Below are 13,023 nucleotides of genomic sequence, written 5' to 3' on the forward strand. Positions count from 1 at the left end.
TGTGATTACAAACTGGTACAGACACTTTGGAAAACTATTAGGCAATATCTTCTACAGCTAAAATATTCATGTATCCTATGACACAGTAAGTGCATTTCTAGGTGTTAAGTTACTGTCCTAATAGGTCAAAATGGTTGAATATTGGCAATTTCGTATTGTTCAATATAATGTATTCCCAACAGAAATACAGGAACAAGTATAAAGGACACATGGACAAAAACTAGGGGGGGTGGGAATGGGAGGGGGGTGGGGAGCACTGGGGGGGTGGGCTGGGCTGGGGGTAAAAGACAGAAAACTGTACTTGAACAACAAATAAAATTGTTAAAAAGTTAAAAAACAAAAAGAAATACAAACGTGTTCACCAAAAGACATGTAGCAGAATGTTCATAGAAACACTATTTGTAATAGTTCAAAACTGGACACTGCCCAAATCCCCAACAAGTAAATAATTGAATACTAGGTTTTTATTCAGCTAATAACAAGAATAAACAAACTACAATTACACACATAGGAGTGTTTCTCACAAACATCATATTGGCTGGAAGAAGGCAAACACACACTGAACACACTTTATGATTTTATTTATATGAAACATAAAAATATGCAAAACTAACATATGCTATCAGAAGTCAGGGCAGTGGTTGCCTTTGGAAGGTAATTGACTGGAAGGCCCCACAAGGCTGGCTTTTGAGATACTGCTAATATGAGGTTTATTAATCTGGATGTTACATACGTTAATGATTTCTATACTTTTATATATGTATATTTCACTGTAAAGTTCTAAAAAACAGTAAAATAAATATAAGAAAATCCACATAAGTTCTGAATTTCCCCCCAAAATAACTACTTTGATGCTTTTTTTTTGAGGGAAGTGATGAATATCAAACCCCTCCAAAATTCTTTTTCCCACCCACTTTTGGAGCTCTTGCTTTGCTGGTACTCTTGGGGAACCCTGCATTAGTCGTAGGAGTGTAGGTAAGAGACTAGACTGGGTGTGGGGTCTGTCTGGGAAGCCCTGTTGGAAGAGAGAAAGATGGACCTGAGTTCTGTAGCATCCATTGGAGATAGTCAGGGGAGCAAGTAGAGTACAGAGAGTACCAGGCAGCAAGGCTAGGCTGCTGGAAAGCATGAAGACGTGGTGGTGAGAAAAACCCTGCAATATACAGAAGTTGGACCCAAGGAGGAACACATCAAGGCACATGATAATTACATTACCCTAGATTAAAATGAAGGAGAGAATCCTAGAAGCAGCAAGAGAAAAGGAGCCAGTTACCTACAAAAGAGTTCCCATCAGACTGTCAACTGATTTCTCAAAAGAGATCTTACAGGCAAGAAGGGGCTGGAAAGAAGTATTCCAAGTCATGAAAGGTGAGAACCTATATCCAAGATTGCTCTATCCAGCAAAACTTTCATTTAGAATGGAAGGGCAGATATAAAGTGCTTCCTAGATAAGGTCAAGTTCAAGGAGTTCATTATCACCAAGCCGTTATTATATGAAATGTTAAAGGGACTTATCTAAGAAAAAGAAGATAAAAAACATGTACAGTAAAATGACAGCAAACTCCCAATTATTAACAACCACACCTAAAGCAAAAACAAACTAAGCAAACAACTAGAACAGGAACAGAACCACAGAAATGGAGGTCACATGGAGGGTTAGCAACAGGAGATGGGAGGAAGAGAAAAGGGGAAAAAGTACAGAGAATAAGTAGCATAGATGATAGTTAGAAAATAGACAGGGGGAGGGTAAGAAGAGTATGGGAAAAGTAGAAGCCAAAGAACTTATATGTATGACCTATGGACATGAACTAAATGGGGGGAATGTGAGTGGGAGGGGGTGTGCAGGGTGGAGGGGAGTGAAGGGGCGAAAATGGGACAACTGTAATAGCATAATCAATAAAATATATTTTAAAAATATACAGATGATATATCATGGAATTGTACACTTGAAACCTATATAATTTTATTAAGCAATGCCACCCCAATAAATTTAATGTAAAATATATTATGCATCACTATGCATGATACCTAGAGAAAGAAAAAGAAAATGGTCAATGAATTGGGAACTTTCTGGAATAATGGAAGCAATTGCGGTGATTTTTACATGAGTTTCTACATTTGTAAAAACTCTTTGAACTGTACACTTGGTTGCACTTAATTATATGTAAAATTACCTCAATAAGCCCTGGGTGGTGTGGCTCAATGGATTGAGTGCCGGACTGTAAAGGAAAGGGTCGCGGGTTCGATTCCCAGTTCACGGTACATGCCTGGGTTGCAGGCCAGGTCCCCCGTAGGGGGAGAGCAAGAGGCAACCACACATTGCTGTTTCTCTCCCTCTCTTTCTCCCTCCCTTCCCCTCTCTCTAAAAATAAATATTTTTTAATTAAAAAATTACCTCAATAAATTTCATTAAAAAATAAATACCTGTTACCAAAAATAAAGAAAATGAAAAAAGAAAAAAAAAATATTGGAAGGGGCTAGGAATGGCTTGCTAGAGCTGGAGCTTGAACAGTGGCTGAGGAGCTGTTAGTGATAAGCAAGAGAGGATGGCAGAGGCCAGATTGAGAAGAGCCTTGAAGGGTTATGCTGCTGAGTTTGGACTTGATCCTGTAGGCATCTGGGATCCACTGAACAATTAAAATTGACCCAGTGACATAATTAGATTTCTATTTAATGAGGAGTAAGCTGGTGATGGTGTGGAAAATACTGGGAGAAGGGTGAGACTGAAGCCTGGGCAGGGGCTAGTTAAGAAGCCATTGCATTAATCCACTGAAAATATGACTTGCTGGTGCCATGGGATAGACAGGTGGGGACAGATACGAGAGCTGTCAAGGAAGCAGAGTTGTTCTGGTGGGACTTGGCCACTGATGAGTTTAGAAGTGGCATGTGAACATGCTGTTTTTTCCTAGTAAATAAAAAATGGTATAGCCTTTAATTTGATAACTGCTGGAATTCATCTAACCTTATTCCTGACTCTCATTTCTCCTTTAACAGCTTTCTGCAGTTACATAGGTCCAAGGATGTTGCTGTGACAACAAGAGAAAGCTTACCAACTACTCCCATTGCTTCTTAGTGACACATTTCATATCTTTTCACTGGAGCATTTATGTAGGTCATCTTATGCACTAGCATGCAAACTTCTTAATTTGCCAAATGAGTCAGTTGAGAAAGAAAAAGGTGGTTTATCTGAGAAGCCCTGAGTTAATGCCATTTTGGGAATAGAAAAAATGTGGTACCTATATATACTGTCATATACTATTATGAACAAAAAACAACCTGTGCATGTGCATATATGATTATATAGGTATAAAATATGTATACACAGATATGAATAAACATACACATCTGTGTATCTATACATGTATACACACACACTAGAGACTTACATAACTGTGATACTCTTAAGATTTTATTTCCTTAAGATTTTATTTTTAGAGAGGGGAGGGGAGGGAGAAAGAGAGGGAGAGAAGCATCAATGTGTGGTTGCCTCTCACGTGTCCCCACTGGGGACCTGGCCTGCAACCCAGGCATGTGCTCTGACTGGGAATCGAACCAGTGACCCTTTGGTTTGCAGGCCAGCACTCAATACACTGAGCCACACCACCCAGGGCTTAAGATTTTAGATACAGACATTGTCTAGGTATATAAAGAATAACATTTTTATTTAATTTTTCCTTTTTTAAAAGAATTTTACCTTCTTAAGGTTATATTTGGGTGGGCGCAGATCTGGAGGATATTTTCCTTACTTTACCTCATTGCATTTCCTTCCTTTCAATTTTGGTTTTTATAAATGGGAACACTGCATTAATCCATTCTAATTAAAAACCAGCCATGCAACCCTTCAGTTAAAGAAACAATTTTTAGTCTGCCTAGGATATCATTTAGTCAGAAATTGCCTCTATGGCTTTTGGAATTATCACCACTGCAGTGCTCTGGTGACCACCGGGGCAACAGCTTTACTGGCTGATTTTATTCTAAAAATATCAGGAATTGGCCCAGAACCTTTGCTCTGCCCTGGGGCCCTAACAGAGTGTGAAAATTTCCATTCCTACTGTAAAACAAGGGGGGGAGTTATGGAAGGGGCAACAAGAAAAGACTCCAGTTCACCTCTGCTTTCCACAGAAAACCTCATGGCCTTCCAGCTGCCAGGGTAGCTGTGCTATGCTTAGCCATCTCCTGCCAAGGTAATTACACAAAACCACTCTGAAGCCCATTTCTGCACTTGTCTAAGAAATTATTTTATCTTCTGTAAATCCCCCATGCCGTAACTAAGCCCTTGGTCTGCATCTGGTCAGCCCTTGGTTGGACGGAAGAACAGCCATGCTTCCTCTCTCCAAATAGTCTTTTCTGTCCTGAAGACAGTTATCCTATCATCATACCACCCTCCTTCCCCAGACTGAAAATGTTCATTTTTAGCTTTTATCTTGTCTTTCTCCTTCTTGTCACTTCTCTGATCCTCTTACTTTTAACTATTGCCATACACTTTTCAGAACTGGACTTAGCACTATGCAAAAAGCTCAGTTGATCTTGCTCTTCATCTGCTGGGAAAAGGCAGAGTTAAACAGGGTCTGGGAAAACAATGGAGTCAAAACATGTGCTTCTTATGCACAGCTGTGGAGTAAAGCCAAGAACAGTTCAGCCATGGGTCAGAAAGTCCAGATGTCAGTACAAAACCGAGGTCCCCAATCCAAGGTAGCATCCTCAAAAAACAAAGCCAAGTCCAAAGGCCTTGCTGGTCCAAAGCCCAGGGAGAATCCAGAAGACTTGCTCAGTGAGGGAAGCAGCCTGGGTATGGACCAGGGTAGTGAGTAGGCAGCTGCAGCCTTAAAGTTCATGTGTCACCTACATGGGGTAGGGAAGAGCAGGCATCTGCCAAGCAGTTGAAGAACTGATCAACGTTGAGTTCAGGGTACTATTTGGCTTTCCTTTTCAGGCCAAGACGAAATTTCTCCATGTCACTAAACATAGGCTTCAGACCCTCTGATGGATCAGGACCAAACTTTTGAGATGTTGAGTAAGTAGGTGTGCCCCAAGCCAAATGGTTCTTCCCTAATTGGACCATGTGAGAGTCTTTGGGGCTTGAAAACTTGAGAGTCCTCTCTCCATTGCCTGCTGCCATTGAGTAAGTCACCGGACTGTGACCTTTCATTGGTTCCCTCATATTCTTCCTTTTTGCCTTCTATTTCTGCCCTCAGACCTGAACAGTCTCAGTCCTGAATTGCTTCCTCACAGGACTTTCTGATTGCTGTCCCAGTTTGCCAGTTTACACTATGCCCTAGTCTATTTCTTTTACATCTTGATGATTTTTGAATTGCCTATGGGAAAAGGCAGGGTTAAACAGGGTCTGGGAAAACAATGGAGTCAAAACATGTGCCCCTCATTATACCCCTCATTAGTCCATCCAGACCACCCTCCGAACATTTAGCCCTAAAGTACTTCTCCTAACTGTGTCTCCCAACTGCTTCCCTATTTGAACCTTCTTTTGAGCCAAGTATATTGCCCTTAGAACACAAGCGCTTTCTGCATCAGTTTTTGCCCATGTCATTCCCTTGGAAGGCCATTCACTCTCTTCTGTGCCCATTTAAGTTCTGTCTTTAAGGATGCAGAGCCAGTCTTAGTTCATTCAAGATCTTGGCCAAAAGTCCCTATGCCCTGAGTACTCTCAGAGCACTTTCTATTTCCCCCATCCAATCTTGTACTGTATCAGGCTGTTTGTTGGCTTTCATGTGTGTTTATTGATATTCCTGTCTAGAGTTTTAAATGCTTTGATGGCAAAAGTGGGCTTCTCATGGTAAAGACATTACTCTAAATGGCTTAGCATTGTCCTGAAGGTACTAAATTTGCCATGGTTTCAGTGTAGTTACAATGCTATGGTGCAGTGATTCTCAATATTTTTCAAAGATGACTGAGTATCCCTTTGTCCCCTTTACACTGTCAAAAAATTTGTATCTCACACATGTGTTGTGATTCATTGGTTGAAATCTTTAAAAAACTGTAATAACCAGAAACTTCTGTGAATTTGATAGTGCTTTACAATTAAGTTTTATTTCAGTATGGCAACATCCACATATGTTTGAAAACCAGTAAGATGTATTTGTAAGATGCTTTTATTTATTTGATCTACAGATAATTCTTAGTGAGCATGTGGTTTTGCTGACCTCTGCAATAATGTTGGCTCCCCATGTGTCCTGATGCCCCATTATTTGGTCATATTATTATTATTTCATAGGGCTGTTGCAAGGATTAAATGAGATGCCATATGTTAGGTTCATTGCACAGCATTTGGTGTTCAAGTGATCTTGATCTTTCTTTTCCTTCCCATGCCACAATCTGCTTATTTTGAAGATGGGGACCTGCTGGGACCTTCTGGCCACTTTGATTTTGATGGGACAGAGTTTGGGGTAGTAAATGTCAGTGTCTCTGAGAGGGAAGGGGAAATGGTATTGAAGGTCACCAAGAGCAGCAGTTCTCAAATGTTTTACTCTCAGAGCTCCTGTCCCTCTTAAATATTGATGACCACAAAGATCTTTTGTTCATGTGGAGTATATCTATCAAAAAGCTCTGAACATATTTCTGTATTATTTCATTTAAAATAACAGTAATAAACCAACATGTTTTTATGAAAAATGTATTTCCCCAAAGGAAAAAAAATTACTGAGAAGGGCAGCATGGTTTTAAATCTTTACAAATCTCTCTAATGTGTAGTTTAATAGAAGAAAGCTGGACTCTCATATCTGCCTCTGCATTCAGTCTTTCATGATATTTGGTTTTGGTGAAAGAAAGGAAGAAAATCCAGGTTCTTACAGATTTGTTGGAGAAGGCAGGAGTTTTGCAATAGCCTTCTAGATATTAACACTATATAGTAAATCTAGTAAATATATCTTACTAAAATTCAGCAAGTGATAATTTCCTAAAGGTTAGTTGCAATATGGAATCTGAAGCGTATTAGTGAAGTTTTCATACACTGTTCCATTAAAATTCGTTGTCTTGATTTTAAATAGGTATTTTAATTATGCATGATTCTGTAACATCAACTATTGGAAAATATTGGTTCACCGATTTATACAGCACTTCTAAATGCTGACACATTTCATCATACACTTTCACAAAATTACATTCAGTATTAATCACCACCAATGTCATCAGATCAGTGCTGGGAAGCTGTCAGGATCATGGTGGCAAATACAAGATTTTCAAAATTCTAATTTTCATTCAAAAGCCTGAATTTTATAATTGCAAACACTGTCAGTTGTTTCCTTGAGGTGGTGGGCTAAGTTTCTTCACTTTTGAGAATATGTCTGCCAAATACCCAAGATTGAATAGCCATAGTTTGTCCTTGCCCTTTCAAGTGCTCCACAAAGTGAAACAATGTGAACATAGTGATCCACAAAGCAGGCAGATAGTTCACCTTGCAACTCAAATGAGAACATAAATGCCTTTCCCTGAGGCAGCCATTGTACTTTGCTATGCAGCAAAAGTGCTTTATGAGTACTTTATATTGTCACACAAACTATGAAAAAAGAGGTGCACTCTGGTTTTAGAGTTAATATAATGAATAATTTTTAGAGTTTCATGAGGGACATTCTTGAGTGAAACTGGCATTTTTTAGAGTACTATGTTTTTTATTCACTGAGTAACTAAAAGTCCATTTCTAAATGTTTCTCTTATATGCTTCATTCATTTCATTAGTAAGCAAAGCCCTATAAAAGTTGGCTCCACCTAGTCCTCAGACTGAGATCCATCTTCATCTTGATTAATCTGGAAGTAACGAAGTTCGTAAGTCTCCTTATCAGGCACAACCACACAAAGCCAATCGTGAAGGCTGCTCTTCTTAAGGTATTTCTTGGTTAGATGTTTCAAATATCTTTTAGAGAACTGTTTCTCAGAAACAACTGTGATTTTATTCTTGAAATGCTTTATGTGAACAACATTCCCAAGATTTCCATTTTTTCCATGGACTTAAACCTTTTCCTGTAGAAACTATTCCAAATTTCCATAATACAAAAAAAATCTATCTTATACTGGATGAGTAAGGTCCAAACCAAACTTCCAGGTTGTCCTTTAGGCTTCTTGACATTCGGTGCCGTCTTGCAGGCAATCTGACATTTTCTTTTTTACTGTGTGGCAGTAAATAGTAGTACAGGGATGATGAGTGCAGTTTGGTACCACTGGCTTACTTAGTGCTAAGACGCCAGCAGTGTTACCTACCATTGCTTTTGCAGTGCCATTACAAATGTCAAACAGCAAATCACATCTTAGTGTTATTATGGGAATAGTTTTGACCTCAAGGACCCTCAGAAGGGAACCTGGGAATCCCTAGGGGTCTGTGGACCACATTTTGAGAACCACCGCTCTAAACTTTTACAAAGGGCCAGCCCTCCCTGGACATAAAATACAGCTACTAGCACATTTGGGAGGACAGCCAAGGTCTTTTTCACACAGGGCAATTTGCCTTACTTTTTCGACCTGAGATGGACTTTTTATTTCTTTGCAAAACTGAAGGCATCTGGTTTGGGAGCACGATTATTCTCCACTCACCTTTAAACTGCCTCAGCTATTACTAAGTCTCTGGCAGTGATATGTTGATTATGTGAATTTAAAGCCCACAGGAGCTAGAGGAATGACAGATCAGATTCCTTTAAATGAGAAATAAAATCCAGGAGCCTGGCAGAGGGACATACGGTTCTCACTCCTGCCGACCTTTGGTGTCACTCTAGTAGAATGACTGCTTCTGGGCCAGATGGCAACGTGGCTAAAACGGAGATGTCTCAACCTGTTTCCCAGCATTAATTGTGCACGTTGAGCTTCCTTGTGCAGTCCATAATTCTTCATTGCCAACTTCATTTAGATATTTTTGAGGCAGCTGAGTTCAGACAAGCCTCTATGAATCCAAGCAGTTTCAAAAAATCCACTTTCTTTTAAATCTCCAAATGTGATTTTTTAAAATATCTAATTACTGTTACAGACCAACAGATACTGGATCTTTTGTCGATGGAATGTAAGTCTAGCAACTTTTAAGAGAATGAGATTGAAGGACAGAGTCTCTATGCCCTAAAGGAGGTGGCTGAATGGAAGCCCATTTAACTTGCTGTTTAAAAGCACTACATAAGGATCAATTTGTAAAGGTAGCTTTCAAGTGTAGCAAGATAGCTTCTCAGATATGATAGGGATAAAGGGAAGGTCAGTACCCTTCATTTTTATCAACAATTTCACCAAATAATATTTATTAAGGGCTTTCAGGTCCAGCTTCTCAGCTGTAAACAAGCAAATACTTTATGCAGAGCTATTGGAAGTGCTGAACCAGAGGAGACCCTGGGTGTTGGGGTGTGTACACTAGAAGTTAACATCGCTTGTCTATAGGAAAGCATGCTTCCATGACTCAAAAGCTAAACTTAGAATTCACTCAAATAATTTGAAGTAGATCCAATGAGCAATAAAAGCAAATTTAGCCAACTAGGAAAGAAAGTTGACTTTTTCCCTCAGGGTCATGTGTAAGGACAACATTTTGTCATGTGAGAAATATCTCACTTTAGCCAGAAAAACACTGCTTCCAAGAAAGAAAAGCAAAGAAGGTATGTATATTATATTTGACAGACTTTTTTACCTTTGTATTCATGACATTTGAATTACATGCACATCAATTAAAAAAATACTGAACCCCCATAAACAACCTGGCAAGCAAGTAACTGTAATTGTAAAACAGGAACATTTTCACATTGTTCCTTAATTCTATCTTTCAGTTTTTGCTCAGAATTCTGATTTGCTGGTTATAATAGGGACAGAACATCCATACTTTTTAAGAACTACTTTGGCTTATTAAAAAAAATAAAGGTTTTTTAAAAAGCCCAAAAATTTTCACATGATCTAAGATTTATATCAACATATAATGGGAGGCCTGGCTTGAGAGAACAAAGTCTGTTGGCCTTAAAATTGAGACAGGTTAGATGTGTTTGGAGACTTCATGAGATGGGCCCATAAAGAATTCATTTGCATGAGGGATGAAGTTGCCTTCTGGGAGTGAATGGATCCTAACAAAAGATAGCATCCCTGGAATACTGAAAAGGCTCAAGAACTAGACGGGGTGACTGAGGTGAATGGCATTGTGTATTCAAATTTAAACCACCTACCATCAGCTTGCACTTCCTGAGTCCTTGTCAGGGGGTAATCGTTAAGAGTAAGTAAAAATGAAAAGAGCAATTTCAGAAAAATCTCTTTAGCACACTGGGAAGTGTTGAGTCTGAATTGCTTTGTAATCCATGTAATAGAGAGAAAAAAAGGGAAAGGAAGTCCATTGTTCTTCTTGGACTTAGCAGCACCTCCAGCAAGTATTGTTGCTTTGCTGGGGCAGTAGTGACTTCGGGCATTGGTGGGTACTGGTGCCTTTGGTGATTATTTGGGCATTATTGTATTTTCGCCATTGCTGTAGCCAAGAATCAAAAGCCCAACAAACTACATCAGAGAAAAGGAAAGCAACATAATTTCCTGTCACTATGCAAAACAATAATGGGACTGGGGGTAGTTTTCTGTTCTTGTGCTAAATAATTCTGAGAGTAAGTAAACTTAGCTGCTTGTTCCAGGAAATACTTTTTCCTGAAAGATACAATTGTGAGCCAACTCAAAGAGTTTACTTAGCAAGAATAACATCTTCCCCATTAATACTCACTTCAGTATTCTCACCTCCCTGTGGCTACCAATCTATAGCTGTCATGTTATAAAATCTGCGCAATAAATCTTTCAAGACCTGTCCTAAAATCACCCAGCTCAGTCCCTGATATCCTATCCTGATAGCCTTCTTCTGAGACACTAGGCTCTGTTAAGGTAGTGTTCTATACTTCAGCAAGTCCTAAACACTTTCTTTGATTGATCAGTATTTTTTTTCTGGTGTTTTCTGGGACGACTTGACAGTTTAGCCAAAAGGGTGAATGTGTGCCTGTTCAGGAGAGACCCCCGGAGGTGTGGAGGAGCCACAATTATAGATGTGGGTGGAGCCAAGTGATTATGGTTTGTTGCTATTTTTGTGGCCCAGTTTCTACTTGCAGGAAGGTGAAACCAGGGGCAATTTGTCCTTAGTCCCCGTAATCATTCTTTAAGCAAGGACATCAAATGTCTAGCCCTGTGAAATTACCATGTTCACTAGTTTTTACATGTCTCTTCCTTGATAAGATAAATATAGTGATCCCTTCGTCCAGACAATGATGATCTTAAATTCACTGTATCATGATGAAATTTTAAAGGTGTGTGTGTGTGTGTGTGTGTGTATACATACATGAGTGTATGCCTGTATACATACATACACATATACATATATATGTACATATCCATTGTCACACATATACATATACCATTGAGGGATTTATGGCAGTTGACAAAAATGCAATAGGATAAAAATTAGGAAATCGCATAAGGCAATGCTTTGTGGGGCCTACAGAGAGTTTATTCTTTTGGTTGCGTTCCCCTTCTCCATTCCCATCAGTCCCTGTTCCAGTTAAAGGCCACTTTCTCTTAGGGCATATGGAGAGAAGCCTTCACAACCAACACAGCAAAACTCTTTCTCCCCTGTCCAAATTATGCTAGACTCCCTCACCAGAGTAGTGGGACAGGGCAGGGGAGGGGAGAAGGAAGCCATTGGAGGTCAAAGCTACATGGGTTGGGAGTGGAATCTGATCTTACTTCTGCCTCCTGGGCTTGGTATGGTTATACCAACATGGGTCCCACAGCTGCTGAGAAGAGATTACCAGGTGCTGAGCGTTCTGGATCCTCAGGTGGCCTTGATGTTTGAAGATGAATCCCTTTAAAGTTCATTTTCAAGCAAGTGAACAAAGGCAGATTTGTGTCTCCAACTCCAAGGATTATGAATAGGATGCCTGCTGGGGGAAGTATGTGAATATAACAAAGAAGGGTATGACTGTAATGGAGGTGACCTGTTGAGGAAACAGAAAAGCCTTCCTGAATGCCTTTGGGAAGGCTGTAAGGTAAACATCATAGGTAGAAAGGATGATTTACCAGTTCCTTTCTGTGATAAATGTGATTTTTCTATTAAAGTCTATGGGCAAATGATTCCACGCAGGCATGCTTTTTGCTATGACTGTGCTAATTCATACAAAAAACGAACCAAACAGAAATGTGTCCAGGCTGTCGTATTCTTGTGCTGCTAATTGAGGGGGATACACGAGGTTCTCTCTTCGTCGGTAGTACCATCCAAGGGTGCAAGAGAACATATTTGTCTCAGAGACTTACAGGCTCATATCAACCATGGCCATAAGAGAGCTACCAAACTTGTTACTTTTGCTCCACTGGAAAAAGTTCAGCCTTGTACTGCCTCAGCAACAACTGATACCCCCAAAATGCTGCTAGTCAGGGTCCACGTGAGCTGTATAGCAGCAGAGCAGTGCACCATGCTGTGTACACCTCCCCTGCAACATGTGGTGGCTACACAAGCACAGTACTCAGTTACAGGAGGATCTTTGTGCTTCTCCTGGAGAATTGTCTCCACCCCCACCTCCTTCAGTTCATCGAGAAAGCATTAGTATTTCAACAAGACAATAAGGCAACTTAATAACCATCGTTATTCAGTACGACTCAAATTCTGCTGCTAAATAACCATCACCTCCTGCCCCAGCACCTGCTCATGGTCATCCTGAATATCAAAGTCAGTCAGTGGTATCACACCCTTATCGTATTTTGCCTCCAGAGAAACATGCACCAACTCCATGTCCTACACTGTGGGGGGGGGGGGGTTCTGCCCACAGGGTCCCTGCCCCCGGCCACCACGGATGAGAATAAGTCTACCAAAACATGATCTACTTGGGGAGGAAAGGTGGCCAATCTCTCAAAAGAGAAGGGTCAAAAGTCTTTTCCTCAATGGGCTTTTATTGGGTTCATTTTGCACAGGAATACAGGTAAAGCTCATTAATCATTGTCAGGTAGTAAGGATCAAACAATAGATGGCATACAAAGAACTAATTGGGCTTATTCTGAGTCAGGGTCTGTTAGCTAAAGGGCTATAAAACTTTGGGAAACAAA

General features: G+C 40.0%; 1 pseudogene; it reads right to left on the minus strand.

Moving 5' to 3' along the window:
* Positions 1–7,683: 7,683 nt before the first annotated feature.
* LOC114505587 lies at positions 7,684–12,712 on the minus strand (annotated as a pseudogene).
* Between the last annotated feature and the right edge of the window lie 311 nt (positions 12,713–13,023).

This window comes from Phyllostomus discolor, chromosome X (genome assembly GCF_004126475.2).
Source record: "Phyllostomus discolor isolate MPI-MPIP mPhyDis1 chromosome X, mPhyDis1.pri.v3, whole genome shotgun sequence".
Classification (NCBI taxonomy): Eukaryota; Metazoa; Chordata; class Mammalia; order Chiroptera; family Phyllostomidae; genus Phyllostomus; species Phyllostomus discolor.